General features: G+C 38.5%; 1 protein-coding gene across 1 annotated transcript in view; it reads left to right on the forward strand.

Annotated features, from left to right (window-relative positions):
- LOC128153979 (bifunctional heparan sulfate N-deacetylase/N-sulfotransferase 3) overlaps positions 1 to 13,672 on the forward strand; it is a 538,027-nt gene that overhangs the window by 389,649 nt on the left and 134,706 nt on the right. Inside the window, exon 3 of the mRNA XM_052813981.1 lies at positions 250 to 365. The gene's annotated coding sequence lies outside the window, so the exon portion shown is untranslated. The remainder of the gene's footprint in view (positions 1 to 249; positions 366 to 13,672) is intronic.

Raw genomic sequence — 13,672 nt, forward strand, 5'->3', positions numbered from 1 at the left:
GTAATTTAAAAAGCACGTGAGTAAAACTATATTTAGGGAGCAATAAAAACAGTTTAAATGGAGCTCAAGATGCTTTATTAGGCAAAGGTTGTTGACAGACAGTAGCAGAACTTGATCTCTACTACATGCCTGAAGCTTTGAGATTGTAGACTTTATAAAAATAATGTTTAACATTTGATTTTTCTAAAGAGTTGTGCAAAGACAAAGACATAAGAATGTAATACTACTTTTTATTTTCTTTTTTACCAGTGTCCTTTCACTGAAAAGAATATTGCCAACATGCCGACTGAGAGAAGGTATCAGGAGTCTTGCAGGAAGAGCTTCCCAAGAGAGGCAAATCTAGGGATGCAAAGTATGACTGTTAGGTAAGTGAAATTTGAATTTATTTGCAAACGCGTGCATGGTATAGTTGCAGAGGCAATCTCTTCTTTCAAGAATTCCATACCAAAGTTATTGCCTGCCTGCCAGGGTAAAACTGTCTCAAAAATTGATTTTAACTAGAGACCGAAGTACAGAGCCAGTTCTACTGATTCCCTTACAAGTGCCCTTTACTCTGAACCTGGTAAACAAAACCTCATGTGTTCATCCTCAAAAGGTGGAATCCTGCTAGGATAATAGGGGCTTCGGACTGTTTATTGGAAGATCAAGGTTTCTGGGAAATGTACTGCCTTCTGATGGAGTAAGGCAGACTGGAAAATAAGAATATATTAAAGCTGTAGTGTATCTAAGTAGAGGAAGACCTGGTTGGGCTGTTTAACATTTTATGTTCGATGTGGCTGAGATGTCAACTTGCTTTTGTTTATTTGCATAATCATTCATACAGATACTAATGTGTCAGCCACTCTTTGAGGGACTGTGTTTTGCTGAATTTTGCACCTTGGTGAACTAAAATGTATAACCTGAGGCAAGAAAGTTTTTTGTTTGTTTGTTTTAGTTTTTATTTGTCATTGTGAATTCTGCATAAATTAAATCCTACAGAATCTGTTACAGGTGGTGGTAATTCTCCTAAAACATGAAAACTTTATAGTGATAACAAATACTACCTGAAACTGCTACTGCAGAGTCCAGAGAAAAATGTGTTGTTTTCTGAAAGACTATTATAGTAACAAAGGTCATCATCAATGCTCTGTGAGCCCAATAAAATGGAAAAATCTGTGTAGTATTAGGATGACTTAAATTACTAAGGCTAGTTGGCATTCTTTCCAAAATAAGTGAAGATTGATCTTTGGACACAAGCTGTGAGCTGTGTAAAATTGCCTCTGCTAAATATATGCTAATTGGCATATGAATGAGATTTTGTTAACAACCGTTTCTGAGGATTAAAATTGACAGAAAATCACCCAAATTGTACAAGTAAAGGTGTTGAATGCAGTTTTGAGTTCCCCTGGTTTCTTCTACCATAAGGGAAAATTTTCCAAGAAATCTTGTATTCAGTTAGATGGGGTGCTCTGATGTCCTAATGAACCAGAACATTCAAGTAATGGAATTAAATCTGTGGCCCAATAAGGGCTCTCATCTGCTTTTTGTCTTAATTCAGTAACAGAATTATAAACTGCCATAATTTGAAGAACAAATCATTGCATTTTAAGGGCTTTATATTCTTCCTTCACATTTGGCATAGTGCAAAGCTGGGGCTACTCAGCTCTCGCACACCTTGTCAGCTTTTTACCAGGCCATGCTTGGCTGTTGCTTCACATACTCTTAGAAGGCCAAGCTTGCTGTGGCCTTGGGAGGAGGGAGCAGCACTGAACCTGCAACCTGCAATGGTTAGGGGAAGAAAAAGGGGCAGGCAGTGAGGCACAGCTGCATGAACGGCTGGGAACCATACACTGTGGACCAAAAACTATGATGGGAACTGCCTTTTAAGGCAATTTCTTCTTTTTTTTTTTTTTTTCTTTTTTTTTTTTTTCCCCCTGTTGTCATCTTTTGGAGGGGGGGTGGTAGTGGTTTGGGGTTTGTTTTTTTGTTAGTTTCCCCTTCTGGAACAAGTGCTTTGGTTCTGCTGCAGCGTTGACGGTTACTGTACCTTAGTATTTCCCCATCCCCAGGACTTCTCATTCACTGCCTGGTTGCGAGGTAATTAGCTGGTCAGCCTCACTAGCAACTTGGTAGCACATCCAAGAGTTAAATCCCAGTCTCCTGGCTTGCAGTCTTGTTTCTTACCCTGGCAACAATCATGTTAACAGTTTTCCATTTTGTTAAATTGTAGCTATTCCAAAATAAGCAAAATGTTTTGAGACCCTGACCAGAACATTTAATAGTAAAGCATGTTACAGTTATGTTTATTTAACACCTATTGGCCATATCTTGCTGCACCATATAGATCTTTCAGCTTCTGCCTTACTCATAAAATACAAAAATTACATTGTATTAAACACTGTGTAGAAACTTACACAGAATTATAACCACATGTAAGGGTGTCTTTCAATGGTACTTCATACTAAGGACAAATCTTCGTACTGAGGACAGACCTTCGCATCTTTAGAGTGCTTAGCCCTGTAAGCAGGTTGTATTTATTAAATGGAAAGTCATTTAGTCTCTCACAATAGTACAACATATGAAACAAGCAGAACTTCAAAGCATGCGTGTGTGTGCGTGCATTTTTATGTGTGTGGAAATCAACTGTAATGAGCTGAGCCTTTGATTTGCCTAGGGAACGGCAGGCTGAATTCCTGTGGGCTTGAGCCTGAGTGATTTTTTCTCTTTGGGGCACTATTTTGCATTGGTTGGTGGTGGCCAGCAAACTTGTTATCCTCAAGACCAATTCTGGTCTCTTCCTGCAAAGGTGAAAGCAATTTTGTAACATTCTGTCTGTAAGAATAGGAGAAAAGGCCTTGTGGGAAGAACTTCAGCAGTTTGTTGGGCTTGAAACCTTTTCTTTTTGAAAGTTGGCATATCTTTGGCCATGAGGTTCAATGCCTTTTTTTAAAATAGCTTCTCTTTCACAGTGGAAAGAAATTGCAACACTCTAAAAAAAACTCTTAGCAATAGGCTTCTAGGGAAAAATATACATACATATACTCTTATGTAATATATTGGGGGGATGTATATATATGGAATTGTTTATATTATAAATGCATATATGTGCGTGCTATATATTTAACTGTGCTCGTGGACTAAGCAGTAATAGGTGTTATCAAAGGGATAAGTCAGGTAAAGCAAATTCTAGAATATTTCATTAAGAATCAGTCACCTGAGAATTGTAATTCAGTATTACAAGGATATTCTGTTTTTCTTCGCAGTAAATGTAACTTAGCTACCATAATGAAGAAATCGGTAGTACCTGACACTACTTGCACATTTTTTTTAGCTCACATAAGGCAAAGTTCATTAATTATGACACAAAATCACCTTTGTGTAACTTCAAAGACAGCCTATGTTATAAAAAAATGTTTAATATATGAACATAATGCTCTGTGTCTTATTAATAGTATGCTCAGTAAAAGAGAAAAAAAAAGTTTTAGACTGCATATATATGTATGCATTTACATCCAATACTATTTTTTTATAATAGTAAGCATCAAATCCACTCACCCCCTCATGACAAATGGCTCATTAACTGCAAAGCACACATCATTAAGTAATCTAGGTAGCCCTTCCTGCCAGCTTCATGCAAGCATCGGTAATATTGAGACCCCCTCACCTTGGCCTTCACTGCTGCCAAGAGTAAAAACATTGCCAAATATGACATTGAGCCTAGGATAGTAAAATCTGTTTGCTTTTATTTATTTCTAGTCTATATCAAAAGAATAACACAGGACTTTCCTTTTCACTCAGGTAGATTCAGAATTACATTCTCTGGTTACACCACCCTGTGCCATTATCTGTCTAGTAGAGAAATTTGGGCCCTAGAAAATAACCTTCATTCAATAATATATATGCCTTGTCAGAGTTTCCCAGCCTGCAGGGCAGGTGAAGTGCTAAGACTCTAATCACACTAGGGATTGTCACAGAGATGTTGAACCCTTCTCTGCATTCCCAGTGTGTGAAAAACAGACCAGCATCTTTCATGCCTGACAGCACATGCATGTAGTCCATCGTAGCATACCATTTTTTTTTTATTGTGTAGGCTCAATCTTATGAAAATGTGGGTATCTTGTATAAATTACCAGAATTCCATCCTTTTCTCCTTTGTAGGGAATATAAGAAGTATCTCCTATGCCTCTTAGCAGTTTGCATTAGAAGTAAAATAAATTCTGATGTCTATGTTTCTTGATCCATCTGTTAAGATGTAGCCATTAACAGGGGAAAAATAATTTTAATTCTGTCTTACTGTAACTTGCAGTTATTTTATGTTATAGACTATGTCTTACTGTAAGTTGGAATTATGTTTATTATCGTTGGAAATGATGTCAGTATTGAGACAGAAGAATACAGTACAATATTTAGAAAGAAATCTTTGGTAGTTGCATTGGCTTGAACTTCATTAGGGACCAATTGATGTTCAGTTCTTTCACAAGTTTTCTCTTGTGTTCAACCAGTACAAAACATGAATGCTAAATATGGATCTAAAAGAGGTGATAATGCTCTGATTTAGTTTACCTAAGGAATTCACTATTTTTCAGGTGTACCTTTTAGACTTGAGCCTTTTCTAAGTAGTTTCAAGAAGTTCCAGTTGAGTTTCACTAAAATTTCATTTCATAATAGTTCTTTGGAATACACCACCCAAATCTTTCACTCAAAAGGAGTTGGTAAAATTGTCAGTAGAAGATAGCTATGTAATTTTTACTTTAGCTTTCCAGGTATGGAGACTTTGGTATTAAGAACATAAATCAAAATGACTTGGCAAAAGCAGTATGGAGAGTAGCAAGCAACTGTCAGAAGACAGACCCTAGCATTTTGTATGGATCTGAACAAGGAAGCCTCCAAAGAAATAGGTCTCTCTAGGAGTACTTTGGGGGATCCACGTGCATGGCACCTGCATGAGGAGCATAGTTGGATGAAGCTTCATTACTCAAGTCACCCCTGGTATGTATTTGTTTTTCTAGCGTGAGTCAGAAATGTCTCCCTAGAATGAGCACAGAGATTTGAAGAAGCCGAAGGGGGAAAGAGCTAATGGCTTGGCTTTTTTGAAATGGAGGAATATTATCTTAAAGTGGAGGGCTTCCTTTTCCTGCAATGAAGCCTGTTCCAGCAGGATCCACAGAAGCGGACAGGAGCCCAGCTCTGTGCTGTGCTGCTTGTGCAGAAGGGGAGACGTACTGTCTTGTACCAGCTTAGCTATTCATTGTGGAGCTGTAGCTGTGTTCTATCTTGTATCTCTGCACCCAGTGCCAGATGCAGGAGGTCTGGCAGCCAGGTGATCCTCGGAGAGGAGCTAGTGATGTACAATGTACAATGCTACACAGGGACCATTAGTAGGGTAGTGTGATGGTCTTCTCTGAGGAAGGCAACTTAATCCTATCTCGTGGGATCCTCCCTGAGGACAGCCGTGATTAGCGGAAGTTCTAGTCTACCTGTTGGTGTGAATATGGTAAGATGAGCTGTAAATAAGTGCTAGATGTTGTGGTGTTGTCCCCTCTGGAAGTATCCTCAGGGGTTAGAGGTATGGGTATCTGCCATGTCCATTCAGTGGGTGAGGAGGACCTTTCCCAAGCTGCTTTCCCATGCCTGTGACCAACTCCGAGTCTTTGGTGCAAGCAGTGTGTGAGGGCCTGGAGAATCTCTGGTATGGCAAGAAGATACAAACCATGCTGGACTGCCTTGTTGGGATTATATTGACGTGCTCAGATGCAGCAGATTGTTTAGTGGTCTATGACCCCTTTGAAAAGTCCTACAAAGGCCTGGTGCTCCTGGCCTTCTGACAGTGCAAGGAGGTCAAGGAATTTGGCCTTGAGGGTACTGTCAGAGGCATTAGTGCAGGACAGTACAGACAATGCCAGAGACAATAGGGGACTTACTGGGAAAGGAGATGTTACTCACCGAGAGCAAGAGTAGGAAAAAGTGGCTCATAGCAAATTCTCCTGCATAATGAAAGAACATACCTGAAAAAGTCAACAGAAATCTAATGGAGATGAAACCAGGAAACAGTACAGACAGTACAAGTCAAAAGGCATTTGCAGAAAAGTGTAGTAACTAGATATGAAGCCAGCAAACCGAATGTCACCCGTGAACACAGTATGCTTCCCATATTGAACTACACTGCTCCCACTTAAGAAACTGACTTGAAACAAACTTCACAAACAAAAATTGCAATGCAATGAAACCAAACAATCAGAATATGTTCAAGAAGTAGAAGGGTATATCTTTCCCCTAGGAAAAGTAGCTAATGATATCAAATATTGTGAAAAAATCTTGCAGAACCTAGTTCAAAAAGGTGATGGGAGAGAAAAACCCCTCTTTTTTTAGTGATGTAAGGATGTAAATAAAATAGTGTCTAAAAAAGCCATTTTCTTGATTCCTATTAAAATGTTCCTGCAGCAGGCTTTAGAATAAGGAAATAATAGAAGCAACAAACTGTTCTGCAGTTGTGCCCACAGAGAGAGAGGTCTTTCAACAGTTATGCCACAGACTGCTCTTCAAGGCATCTTTAAGTTAGCAAGAGAATGCTGACAAGTTTTTTCGTTCTCTTTTCAGCGTGAAGTAGAGTCTGAGGGTTTTAGACTCAGTTCCCTTCAAAAAAATACATCCCATCCTAAATGAAAGTGTGGAGTTACACCTAAGATGCTTATGTATGTATTTTATTGTCCGTCTCCTTATGCTTCACTCTTGCACTGGGAGATAGCTCGTGTCTGAAGGCACATTCTCCAAGCAGTTAGTTATCCACCATATTTTTGTAATTGTACTGTCCTACTTGTTTTAATTGAACTACATATATTTGGCAATACGCTGTTCTATATACCTTTCACTCCCACCTATGGTTGTGTAACAAATTGGTCCAGCTCCTTTGAAACCTGCGGAGAGGAATGTACATGACTAATAAGTTCCATGATGTATGAGAGCAGCTCTGTGCTGGTCTGGCTTACTGAGTATCTAGGCTGCACAGACCTTTTGCTGATAAATGAGCAGCATTTCTAGGAATGAGGACAGACAGGAGATGCTAAATAAGTACTAATAGGCTACAGAAAGTATTGTACTCAGCAATGAGATTTTTTTTCTGTAATTCCAGATAGCAAACTGTATTAGTCATGCTAATCTAATACATATTTTGTGACTGCTTTGACATTGTCCATTTAAATATTCAGGAAGCTGCTTCTTCCACATATTCATGGGCAAGTAAATCGTGCTAGATTAGCTCTAGTCAATTAAGCAGTGTGTTGTCAACCGCAGTTAAAACAAATGGCGTGGGCTACTTCATCACCAAGTGGCCTGCACTCATTATACAAAACCTGGCATTTATAAACAGCTTTTCCGTGAGATTGTCTTCGGCTTGCTAGTGACTAAGGTAAGAGGTTACATCCCGGCAGCTGTTGTATTCTGTATCTGCTGAGGCACCTTTGGCATCTTGTGCTCATTCAGTTTAAACAAACAAACCAACCAACCTGCATCTGGATGCTAGAAACTGCCATTTTGCTTTCTGGCGACGAGTCTGCAGGGCTGATGTCACTTGTTTATCTGGCAAACGTGAGGTCGATAAACTCGCAGGGAATTCAGAGCTCACACAACGTTGCACTTCCTAGGGAGGATTAGCTGAAATGAAATGTCTGACAGCTCTGTGGCAGCTTTTCACATTACAAACTGAAGCATTATTTCTTTTCCTTCACAGTCTCTGAAGGAAATGAGAGAGATGTTAAACTGCCGGTCACTTAAATCTTGGCCATTCATTAAGCAAGAAATGTTATATCAAGTCAGTAATTTTGCCTGCCTGGAATAACCTACACCATTAGCAATTACTTAGGAACATGTCAGCCATTACTGCCTTAAGCTGTTTAGCTTGAAGATCAAGTCTAATCATTAGACCTACCATCTTTACCCCAAAACCTTCCTATGTGTAACATTTCTTAAGCTAGTATCTGCTAAGGGTTCACAATGTGGATTGATACAAAAGGGACAAAGCCTTCCAGAAATGTTTTGTTGCTTTCTGCCGTTCAGATCTTCTTGATGAAGATTTTCCTGTCAACTAGACTATATGGCTAGATATTTATTGTACACTTCTTTACTGCTCCAGTGCTTGCGTGTTCAGAACAGATGTTCCAGGGAACACAAGGGGAGCTGAGGCTTTCCTAGAAGCCATGAGACAAGATAAACAAGAATTTTGCTAAACTTAGCATGAGGTCTTCCCTCTTTCTTGTAAGAATTCAAAACATTGATGAAAAACTAAAATTAATAAACACTGCAGATGCAAATAAGTTTTAATTATATTTTGTTATTTCACATGGATGACTCTATGGTTGTAAGATACATTTCTAGGCCACAGCTGACTCCCTTCCACTCGTGAAAGTATAGTCCCATGTTGCACAGTCAGTGGCCTTGCTGTACCAACACATTGTGTTTTCCTACCAGTTGTTGGCTTGGAATACTGTGTGCTTTGGCAGAAATAACAGCCCTGCAGTATTTGGAATGGAACAGTGAGCATGAAACTGTACGTAACTTCCTCCCACAATGGGAATGACCCTTCCTTCCTCCAGATGTGCTTTTACAAATACTGAGTTGAAGTAAATTATTCCCTTTCACACTCACAGATGCCAGTTTAAGCTCAGTCCTTGCTAGTTGAGGTGACTGGAAGAAGTCATCATAGTAAGATGATATGCTTCTCTCTTTTTAATGAAGATAAAGTAATATCTCTTACAGTGCTGTGACACAAACAAAATGTGCTAAGCTTTTCTTTTAGGCAGGGGGATTTATTTTACTTATTTTGAAGTAGGTGGTAGACAGCCCTATCTTTTTCTCCAAAGGTGGTAGACAGCCCTATCTTTTTCTCCAAATTTCTGCTGATGCTATTTTTAAAAACAAAATGAATAAAAGTCCCTTAGGAGATGCAGAGTAAGACAACAAACATTTCCTCTCTCTTTGCCTTTTTTTTTTTTTTTTTTTAGTAACTGCTGATATAAAAATCTGTCACATCCTGTTTATTTTGATGTGCAAGATTCCACGGTGTCTTGCCTGGTGCTGTTCTGTTTCAACAATGTGTAGAAGTTGTATTATAATATTAGGACACAAATACATGACATACTGTCATTCATATAGTTTAGGTCTTTAACCCTGGAAGGGGGACCCTTGTTTACCATGTTGTGGTCTCACTTGAAGTCTCCTCCACCATTTGTCCTCCATCTCTGCAGTAGCTTTTCAGTATCTTGGTCCCTGGGATACTTAAACTCCAGGAAATATTAGAAGAGAACCAGATGCTTGTTTGCTGTGTTGTGCTTTGGTTTATTCATAAGTCTGCAGTATTTTGGCATCACATTTTATCATAGAACCACAGAATGGTTTGGGTTGGAAGGGACCATTAAAGGTCACCTAGTCCAACCCCCCTGCAATGAGCAGGGACATCTTCTACTAGGTCCAGTTGCTCAGAGCCCCCTCCAACCTGTCCTTGAATGTTTCCAGGGACGGGGCGTCTACAACCTCTCATATAAGGATATACATTCCACACCAACAAAAGTAATTTCAGGATGGGAGCAATAAATGCCAGCTGCTTTCACAGGATCTAAACGAAAAGGGAAACAAATGGAAGCAGCACCTTCCTGTGCCCAGATAACGGGAGAGATAACTAGATCCCCTTGCTGAAGGCTTGGCTGAATTTTTCTTCTTAAAGTCATAATGCGTCTGCTTTGTGTTTGGGTCATGGCAAGTTACTACATCTGCATCTGACTGAAACAAAATGGGCCCCTGTAATTCAAAACTGAAGAGGATAATGGGGAAGTACTGTCTCAGTATTTTCAAATGTGAAAAGGACATAAGAAATACACCAAAACCTCTTATGATTTGGGTTGGTTTATGTGGAATTGCAGCTTATATGTAGGAATCACTTAAGATTGTCAGTTTAAAAGTAATGATAATACTGGTACAAAGATAAACTTACTTCTGAAGAAATCCCATGCTTTTTCTTTTTTTTAAGGACTTTCTGCATATTTTAGCTGTGAATAAATCTTAAATTAATTCTATAATAGATGATGGAAAAGCACTTTAGAACATGAAAGTACATTCCACAGTTGTTAGAAATTACTTGTTAGACAATAAATTGCACCATATTTTATCAGAAAAATTAGATTATTTTCATCTTATCCAGTTTTGGTGAAGTTTTCCAGCTGAGGTGGTTTCTGTGTTTATCCTGGAGATACCATTAATCTGACAATTTTTTTTTCCTGGTAATTAGCGCATCACCACTTCTTTTTTTTCCTCTCTTTTATGTTTATTTCACGTCATGCTTTCTAAATATCCCCAGACTTTCAGTCTGCTAGCTTGTATATCTTTGGGCAAATCATTTGGCCTCTTTTTCAGTAATCTCCATCTGCTGAGTGGGGACACTGCTTCCCTATCTCCCTGAGGTTGCATTTAAATGGACTGATGTTCATAAAATCCTTTCAATGCCTCCTGTCCAAAATTCAAAATGGAAAATCATTACACAGAGAGCTGTGGATACTAACTACACTTTGAAGAAATTGCAAGCAACCTCTTTTTGTGTCCCGTTTACTTTTTCTTAAATGTTGATTTTCTTAAATATTGAACCAGGAAAAATAGGAAAAAAAGCTTGTACTCCTATTTGACAGATTTTTACTGTTGAATTAAAACTTCAAAGACAAAATTAAAATAAAAACATACATTGTTTAGCTATCTGACCTTTTATCTTTGACTGAGTTCTTGAAGTCATTCCTGAAGTAGAGACTTTTCATACATACTTGTGACATTAGCCAAGTGTCACATGAAAGGACAGGCTGTTCTCATAACATTGGGCTATCTACATTATTGGAAGCCTTTACCTAAGTTAAAAGAAACACCTGAACACCCTGTGGCCATGTTATTCTGTAATTATCCATTTTAGACAATTCGACCTTGCTTTGATAAAAAAAAGTACATAGGGGATACATGCTTCCCCGTAGGGGATCAAATAGAAAAAAGATTTATAGATCACAAATGCTAATTACACAATGTAAATCCAATATTGAAAGATCCTCTGATACCATAAGAATTTCAATCTACTAATATCACAGAAAGTTTATGTTAATTAGCGGTCACCACTTGCAAAGATGGATTGTGTGTTGTTGTACTGATTCTGAGTGACAGTTTCCCATTTATAAAGGGGCATAGGAAAGACAAAGGTTGAATAACTCTTAGGGGATGACATCTAAGACGACACTGAAAGAGCTAGGAATGCTTAGCTTTAGAGACTGGTTGTAAAGAAGAGAGGGAGGTGGGAGGAGAGGGGTGCAGTGACAGTTTGTAAAAGGTACATAAAAGGCTGCTACAAGCAAAATGTGTATGTCATGTGGTTGGGGAACAGAACAAGGACAGATGACCTAAAGCTGCAGGAAGAAAGATTTAGGGTAAACAATTGAAAGCCATTCTAGTGGTCCAGATAATGAGGCACTGGAGTAGATTGCTTAGGATGGTTGCATAGTCTCCTCCAGGTATTTGCATGTACATTAAGGAATGACATTGCTGTTATTCATTTGTTATGGCAAGGGGATAGCTTAGATGACTTCTTGAGGTCTGTTCTAATACTAACTTTCTTTCAGTCTATCAATGATCTTCATAGTATCTTTATTTAGGCCCCAAACATAAAATAATTCTTTACTTATATTATCTAGAGGCTTAGGATCCCCTAATAGTAGACATGACACTGCTGGTATCTTAAAGGAGTTGTTAGTATGATCTTATGAATGTACTAAATGCCTCAGTCTGACTTCTTTGACAAAGAAGTAGAAAGGTTCCAATTCCACTTAGTAGCTGTGAATGTACATCTGAAGCAAATGGCACAGAAAGCTGTAATCACGTGCAGCTTTTGTGGCAGAAATTCTCAGATGTTTAGATTGCTATAACTTTAAAGTACTCCTGAATAAATATTACCAGCAAAGATCACAATACCTTTCCAAGATTTCTCACTTCTGCTAACCTGTCAATGCGAAACAACACACACTAGATCTATTCTATGTCGGGACAAAAATTTGTACAAGAATTCTAATATTGTTACAAGAGAATGAGAGCAATGTGATGCAAGACATTATATATCTTTTGGTTTTTCATATATATATGGCTTATCCCTTTCGATGAAAATTATATTTGCATCTCTGGTCATATGTACATAAAGTAAAGCCTATTTGTACATGCAAAAGCATTTAAGAAAAATATACTTTTCAGTATTCATATTAAATGAACTGGAAATAGCCAACCCCTTACTAGTAATGTAATGACAATTGGCAATGTGGTACTACAGCAAGTAGTTGCTCTCTGCTTAGCGGGAGGGCTTGAAAGCAGTTGTAAATGGTTTTACCAGTCCAGCATTTTTGGACACTTAGCTATTGTGACTTGCTTCTTTTGGCTTCTTTGCTGCTCATACTGCTTGTCACGTATGCCAAAAGTAAAATAGAGAAAACCTGTCTGTCTTTCCTTCTATGTCAAGCAAGTCATACTTGAATTCTAAACCTTTTACTTTTGTTCTTTTCCCTCCAAACTGAGCTTGAACTCCTTGGACTCAGTGCCAATTTTCATCTTTATTTTCTGTGATTTGCCTCCCACATTTTCAGTAAGTGCTGTATCTGTCACCTAACTTTCTACAACGTCCTCAGGTGTGAAACACATTCTGCGCTGTGTACCAAGTGGTTGCCAATTAATTTCTGTTTCCTCTTAAAACACACTTTTACAAGAAACTCTCCAACAGTAATGCAGTTTAGGAATCAATCTATAATATGCATAAATACGTGTATTTGTCAGTGAATGTTTTTCTGCACACTGCAATTCTAGTACCTAAGTTCCATCTTTTGTAGCTCTTTTTTGCAAAAATTGATTTTACACAAGATGAGGTTTTGGTACCCTTATTTGCACAAAAGGTCCTGTAACATTATTAATGATGACTTTAATCTACAACTTTAAAAATCTGCTTTTCTGCACCTTGCTGTTCATCATGCTATATTCTGCTGTCTCTAGGAGGTTTATAGCTGTGACTTGCAGTTTTCCAAAACTACTCTCCGTTTATAGACTACTAGCCACTCCAGATGTATATGTGAGGTCAAAGGAACAAGTTAAAGATATTCCTATTCATCAGATATTAATGTGTAAATGACATTCTCATTCATTTTAATTTCTAAGTATTTTAAAGCTCAGGGATAAATGGTTTGAATCCATTAAAGCTCTCTTCAAGGTTTAAAATATGTGAGTTGTCTGTGGCAAAACAAACACTTTAAGAAAAAGCCTGAATAAAGGACAGGTGGAGCAAGTGGAAAAAAGCCACAAAAACTGAGCTGGCCCCAGTTTTGGTCATTTCCCCTGAAGCTGGAGAATATTTAGTCACTTAATTACTCAGGATCCTTCAAGCAGATCATGGAAGCTGCTTCCAGGCTTGATGGGTTCCCAGACAGACAGTGCCTGGAGCTGACAGCGGTCCCTGGTCTACACCCGGTTGCTGCTGCCTGTAGCCCCTAAGGGCTACAGTATTAATGGACAGGTTCTATGTAAAGAAAGATGCTGTTGCCATTACTGTTTCGTGCTGTGGATTGTAGCTACCATAGCTGATCGTTTGGAATGCATGGTACTTTCCTGGGGGAAAAAAAAAAAATTGTAAAAGCTTTTTAGTGCT

Source organism: Harpia harpyja, chromosome 2 (genome assembly GCF_026419915.1).
Source record: "Harpia harpyja isolate bHarHar1 chromosome 2, bHarHar1 primary haplotype, whole genome shotgun sequence".
In the NCBI taxonomy this organism is placed as follows: domain Eukaryota; kingdom Metazoa; phylum Chordata; class Aves; order Accipitriformes; family Accipitridae; genus Harpia; species Harpia harpyja.